Raw genomic sequence first — 7,358 nt, forward strand, 5'->3', positions numbered from 1 at the left:
TGGAGTACAATTCTTCATAGTATTCTGTTATTATCCTTTTGATTTCCTTTGGTTCCTTTGTGACATCGCCCATGTGGTTTCTAATGCGTGTTATTTGTCTTCTCACTCTTTTCTTTTGTTAGGTTTGCCAATGGTTTGTCAATTTTATTAATCCTTTCAAGGACCCAGCTTCTTGTCCTGTTGATTCTTTCTATAGTTTTTCTGTTTTCTATCGCATTTATTTCTGCTTTGATCTTTATTATTTCTTTTCTTTTGTTAGTGTAAGTTCCCTCTGTTGGTCTGATTCTAATTATTGTAGATGCTGTGTTAATGTATTAATTTTCGTTCTTTCTTCTGTTTGGATGTGAGCATTTATTGCAATAAATTGTCCTCTCAGCACCACTTTCACCATGTCCCAAAGATTTTGGTATATTGTGTTCTCGTTCTTGTTTGTTTCTAGGAACTTTGTGAATTCACATTTAATTTCTTCTATTACCCAGTCGCTTTTCAGTAGAGTGTTATTCAGTTTCCATGTATTTCACTGTATTTCCTTGGTCTTCTTATTGTTGATTTCTAGTTTTATAGCATCGTGGTCTGAAAAGATGCTTTGTAGTATTTTGATGTTTGTAAAGTTATGGAGATTTGCTTTGTGACCTAACATATGGTCAATTCCGGAGAATGTTCCACGTGCACTGGAAAAGAATTTGTATTGTTCTGTTGTTGGGTTTAATGTTCTGTTGCCATCTATGAGGTCAAGTTGGTTTATTATGCTGTTTAGTTCCTCTGTATCTTTGTCGAGTTTCTTTCTGGTTCTTCTATCCCTTTTCGAAAGTGGCATATTGAAATCTCCCACTATAATTGTTGATTTGTCTATTTCTTTCTTCAATTCTAGTAGGGTTTGCTTTATATATCTTGGTGCTCTTTCATTGGGAGCATAGATATTTTTTATGGTTATACCATCTTGCTCAATTGACCCTTTAATCATGAGATAGTGTCCTTCTTTATCTCTTATGGTGGTTTTTGCCTTACAGTTTATTTTATCAGAGATTAGTATTGGCACTCCTGCTTATTTTTTTATTGTAATTAGCTTGGTATATATATATATATATATTTCATCCTTTAAGGGATGAAGTAGAGATAGGGAGATAGAAGGGATGAGAGGAAGCTCAACCCAGAGGAGAAACCACAGGTTGAAGAAAGTAGAGAAACATACCAGCCATGGTTCTGGCAGGTAAACAGCATCTGAAAGATCAAGTATGAAGTCGCAAGGCATCTACCACATAAGCAACAGGGAGGAATCGAAGAATCATCTGAGTAGGTGCAGGAGTATCCAAGAAAGCGGATTGGGGACTGGAGAGTCAGGAAGGAATGGTAAAAGAACAAAGACTCCTAGCCTGAGAAGTTGGGGCACAGGGTAGGCTGTAAGTTAGGAAACAAGTTAACAAGACAGGTACCCAGGTATCAGTTCTGAGTCTAAAGTGCATTTACAAGGCCCAGGTACTATAGTCAAGGTGAAAAGTCAGCCTTTGAACAGCTATCTTAAAAAATGAGCATAGCCCCATTTACAAAAAAGTGACCACCAAACAACTGTGCATGTTATTTATATAAAAATAGAGTTGTCTTGTCTCCCAGTCTGGTATAGAGGCTATCAGCAGGTGGGAACTATTGGAAGAGGAAGACTGTGGAAAAGAAAAGTCACAATGTCCTGGTTAAAGGAATGGACTTTAGAGTCTGAGGATCGGCTCTATGTCTCTCATGTTTTGTCATCTTTAGTAAGTTGCTGAGGCTCTCTGCATAGAAGATAACACCTGTCTGTCCATAGGGCTAGGATAAAAATTGAATGGACTTCTGCATGAAAAGAATTGAACCCAGTGTCTGCCACATGCTGTGTAAGCTGATGACATCATCCCTTGCAGAACACTGACCTTGAATAATGCAAGCCCTTTCTCAGAAGCTCCTAATTAGTCACAATGAAAACCAGAGCCTTCATGGCTGTTTAGAAGCTACAAAACCTCATTTCAAGGAAAGTGCTCATTAATATTCTTACCACCATTTCTTGTAGACAGTACCAGAAGCTGAGATTTATCTAATGTGAACAATTTAAAAGAATAATTTCTGTGATCATACACATAGCCAGCTTTCAATTACTCACTCTAATGGAGAAGATTAAAGTCCTGGGTAATCTCAAACTGTGCTGGATCCAAAGTCATCTCTATTTGGTTTGGGGATGGACTAGATGACCTTCTTTTGCAGCACATTTACCTTTTGAATTCATTTCGGATGTGGCTAATAATAAAATGAATTTACATTCTCTAAGCACATCCATAAGTGAAAGTGGCACACAAATAGTCTTGGGGAAAGAGAGAAGAAATAAAAATCATGTGTGGAACTTGTTTAAAATGTACATTTACCATCCTAATCCTTGAAATTCTGATTCCATTGCTCTGTGGTATGGCTTTTCTAATAAATAATAATATAATAAATAATGAAATAAATAATGATAATAATATAATATAATAAAAATAGTGCTTTTCTAATAAACACCTCAGGCGATTACTACGGCTGGACCTCATACTTCACACTGAGAAAGAGGATTCAGAGTACAGATTTCAAACCTGAAAGGGTCTTTACATGAAGAACAGTCATAATGTTCCATTTTACAGGTGAAAAAGAAGAGGCTCAGAGAGGGGATCTAACTTGCTCAATGTCATACAACTGATATAATGGATAGAATGGGAAGTGAGAGCTAATTCTCAAAGCTCCTCACTAATGTACTCCTCTGAGGAAGCAAGTGGAGAGACAGGATAAGGAAACTTGGGGATGTGCTCATTTAATGAGGCATGAGAAGGAAGAGAAGATGCCAAGACTAGAGAATGGGTATGACGTGAATTTCTTGGATCTTGGCTGATCTCTTCAGAACCTGCTAGCCTAACAGTTCTCCAACTACTGTACATCTGGGACATTTTGGACACTAGTTAGACACTCTGATTTAGTAGGTCTGAGATAGGGTTTAGGTTTTAGCTTTTCTTTTGTTTGTTTGTTTCTTGAGTTGGCATCCCAGGTAATTCTACATCAAGGAATAGAAAGCCACACTCTGAAAAACACTTGTGTAACCTTCTAAGATCTTGAAGATTTGTTGCCAAAATGTTTTAAGTGAATATCCAGGTTCCCTTTGTTGAATGTCCTGGGTCAGTGGTGGAGTCCCACAGCCCATAAATTGCTTAGATTGAACACTCTGAGTAGCAAAAAGTCTGGAATGTTGCATAAGGGTACAGGTTTTAGCAGTAGACTAGTCTGGGTCCAAATCTCTTCCACTTACTAAGTAATCTCAGGCAAGTTCTATGCCTCTCTGTGCCTGTGGCTCCTCATTTGTTAAGTGGGGATAATAATATCTGCCTCTTAAGGTAATACATGTGAAGCTTTTAGCAACTTGTTGTTAGGTGCCATTGAGTCAGTTCTGACTCATAGCAGCCCCACACACAACCGAAGGAACAGCTGCTTGGTCCTGTACCATCCTCACAACATGTTGACATGTTTATATGATGTCCTTCTCCATAAACTGGTCTCTCCTGATAACATGTCTGAAGTATGAAAAATGAAGTCTCACTATCCTCACTTCTAAGGAGAATTCTGGCTATACTCTTTCCAAGACAAATGTCTTTGTTTCTCTGGCAGTCCACAGTACTTTCAATATTCTTCACCAACACCATAATTCAAATGCATTGATTCTTCTATGATCTTCCTCATCATCCAACTTTCACATGCATATGAGGCAATTGAAAATACCATGGCTTGGGTCTGGTACACCTTAGCCCTCAAAGTGACATCTTTGCTCTTCACACTTCAAAGAGGACTTTTGCAGCAGATTTGCCTAATGCACTACATCTTTTGGTTTCTTTCTTTCTTTCTTTCATTTCTTTATCAGTCAGAGTAAACATGGGACCAGTCTTAAAATTAAAAAAGGTGTGCAACAAGATTGTATTCTTTCACCATACTTATTCAACCTGTATGCTGAGAAAATAATCCGAGAAGGTGGGTTCTATGAAGAAACACAAGGCATCAAGATTGGAGGAAGACTCGTTAACAACCTGTGATACAACTTTGCTTGCAGATGATACAACTTTGCTTGCAGAAAGTGAAGAGGCCTTAAAACATTTACCGATGAAGATCAAAAAGCACACACAGTCTTCTGTATGGATTACATCTCAATGTAAAGAAAACAAAATTCCTCACCACTGGACCAATAAGCAACATTCTTATCAATGGAGAAAAGATTGAAGTTGTCAAGATCTTCATTCTTCTTGGATCAACTATCAACATTCACTGAAGCAGCAGTCAAGAAATCAAATGACGTATTGCATTAGCATATCTGCCGCATGAGATCTTTTTAAAATGTTGAAAAGCAAAGATGTCAGCTTAAGGTGCACCTGACCCAAGCCATGATATTTTCAATAACCTTGTATGCATGTGAAAGCTACAAAATGAATAAGGAAGACTGTAGAAGAATTGATGCTTTGGGGTTATGGTGTTGGAGGAGAATATTAAAAGTGCCATGGGCTGCCAAGGGAACCAATAGATCCATTTTGGAAGAAGTGCAGTCAGCGTGCTTCTTGGAGGCCAAGATTGCCAAACTTCGTCTCTCATACTTCAGATATATTGTCAGGAGGGACCAGTCCCTGGAGAAGGATATCATGTTTGGTAAGGTGGAGCGTCAGGGAAAAAGAGGAAGACCCCCAGCGAGATGGATTGGCCAAGTGGTAGCATCGATGGACTCAAGCGTGGCAACAGTAGTGAGGTTGGCCTAGGACCGGGCAGTGTTTCATTCTGTTGTGCATAAGGTCGTTATGGGTCGGTACCGACTCAATGGCACCTAACATCAACAGTCTTGAAAGAATGACATTATTTTTATTTTTATTTTTTTAGTTCTAGGAAACGGAACAAAACTAAAAATGGTGTAAATGTCATACCCCTTTTGGATAGCAATTTCTTCCCTTGCCCATCACTATTTGTCTCTTGATGCAGCGTCCTAGAAAATAAGGCAGCCAATCACATTGCCCTGGTGAGGAGGCTCTTGGAATACTTCTATAACAAGCACTCGAGGAGTTTTAAATTTTGCCATCAAGTCATCTAGGATGCATACACATAAATATAAATGTATACACCTATATGTATGTTGTTTTTATTAGTTGTCCTAGAGTTGACTCTGTCAAGGTGACCCCACGTACAGAGTATAATTCTTCTGTAAGAACTCCTGGTGTGGTGTTGTGGTTAATGTGCTGGACTGCAAGGTCGATTTGAACCGCAAGTTCAGTGGTTCAAGCTCATCAGTTGCTCCTCAGAAACCCTGTACAGGGTGGCTATGAGTTGGAACCGACTCAACAGCACTTAACAAGGTTTCCAAGGCTGTGCCATTTCAGAAGCAGATTGTCAGGGTTATCTTATGAGTTGCTTCTTGTTGTTGTTAAGTGCCGTTGAGTCGGTTCCATAGCGACCCTGTATAGGGTTTCTGAGGAGTAGCTGATGAACTTGAACTGCCGACCTTGCAGTTCAAATGACTTTGCAGTCTGGCGCTGTAACTCACAGTGCCACACCAGGACTTCATGAGTTGCCTCTGGGTGGGTACAAACAGACAGCCTTTCATGTAGTAGTTAGGCGCTCTAGTTGCATAGTGATTATACCAGTCAGATTGCTAACCTCAAGGTCAACAGTTTGAAACAACCAGTGGTTCCGCTGGAGAAAGACAAGGCTTTCAGCTCCCATAAAGATTTACAGCCTCAGAAACCCTATGCAGGGCCGCTATAAGTCGGAACCAACTCTACAGCACACCACCATCTAATAGTTGATCACTTATCTATGCCACTCAGTGTTCAGAGTCTTTCTATTAATTGATCTATTAAAGTTCCACTGTGTTTTCTCAGGCTGAAAGGATTGTTATCTTCCATTCACCACTAGATGGCCTATTAGTAAAAAAAAAAAAAAAAAAAAAAAAAAAATCCTTCATTCAAATGGTTTATTGAATAAGGTTCTCATAGTCATTTGAGAACTGCCATCATGATTTCTAGGACTCCTAGTGTGGTGCTGTAGGATCAGCACTGGACTGTGACCCACAAGGTCAGCAATTCAAACCTACCAGCTGCTCCTTGGAAACCCTATAAGCCATAACTAACTGGCTAGCACTTAATAACAGCAATAATCATGATTTCTAGCTATATCAGAGCATGCTGCCATATTTTAATTTTTTTTTTAATTGGCTTATTTTTAAACTTAATGTTGCCAATTTTAGAAGTAAACTGGAAGAGTAAAACAAAAAACCAATGGTCTGAGAGAATATGAACTGCACACAGGGTTAATGAGAAAGGATAATCTGTTGATTTATGATTTGGGGAGGGGGTGTGGGGATTGACAAGATCAATAGTAGGCAGAAAGATAGAGGAGACAGTTGAGAAAGAAGAGATTTTTAACATCTACGAAGCAAACGATGGGCTGAAGATAAGGAGGAAGTAATATAACCTGGGTCATAGGGATGGAATACAAAACTAATATAGAAGTGTTTACATAAGAAGTTGTGTATAGAGAACAAACAAGATGGCGGATCAGGTGGATGTGTAGTAAAGAGCTCGCTAACAACAACACAGAATACTCTACCAAGCAGGCTCAGGGGACGGTCCCAGAACTCTAAACCACATATAAAGGAATATTTAGAAGGTTGGAAGCTTACAGCTGGGGGAATTTGTGGCAGAAGCAAGAAATCTATTGCTTTCTAGTCCAGGACGCTCAGCTGCTCCAGGAGCCACCATCTTGGGTGAAACCACGTGGGGAAAGGATCGGAGCGGCCACAGACACCTGGCAGAACCATTGAGATAAAGGTGTGGACATTCTTTTCTTTTGGTACCCGTTCATTGGTCACTTGCTGTCTGCACACCTCCGTTCTGGTGACTATAGGGGTGCCTGGGCTAGTGGGCACCCCAGCCCCACCCTCAGAGGGTTCTACTACGCATGTGCACAGACCGAGAAATTTAAAGAGACAGTTTTCAATTAAAACTAAAGGGCCACAGCCGGCCCTGAACTGTTTCCAACTAGAAAAAAAGGCCTGAATGGGGATTGTGGAGTGGGACAAGCAGACAAAAGAGGAAATAGGTTGAAAATTAAATCCTAAGTTATGTCAAAACGACCAACAGTGATATCTTGAAACTTCTCAAGAAGAAGAGTGAAAAGGGAAGCCCATTTCCTGATCATATCTACCTGGAGGCATTCAGAAAGCATAAAAAATACCAAAATACATACCCATCTAAGTATTAAGTCCACAGAAAACCCCTGAAGATGCCCAAAAAACAGAAGCAGATGACCATATCTGCACATGTCCAGAAATGAGATAAAGT

The sequence above is a fragment of the Chrysochloris asiatica genome, unplaced genomic scaffold, assembly GCF_000296735.1.
Source record: "Chrysochloris asiatica unplaced genomic scaffold, ChrAsi1.0 scaffold00231, whole genome shotgun sequence".
Taxonomy (NCBI): Eukaryota; Metazoa; Chordata; class Mammalia; order Afrosoricida; family Chrysochloridae; genus Chrysochloris; species Chrysochloris asiatica.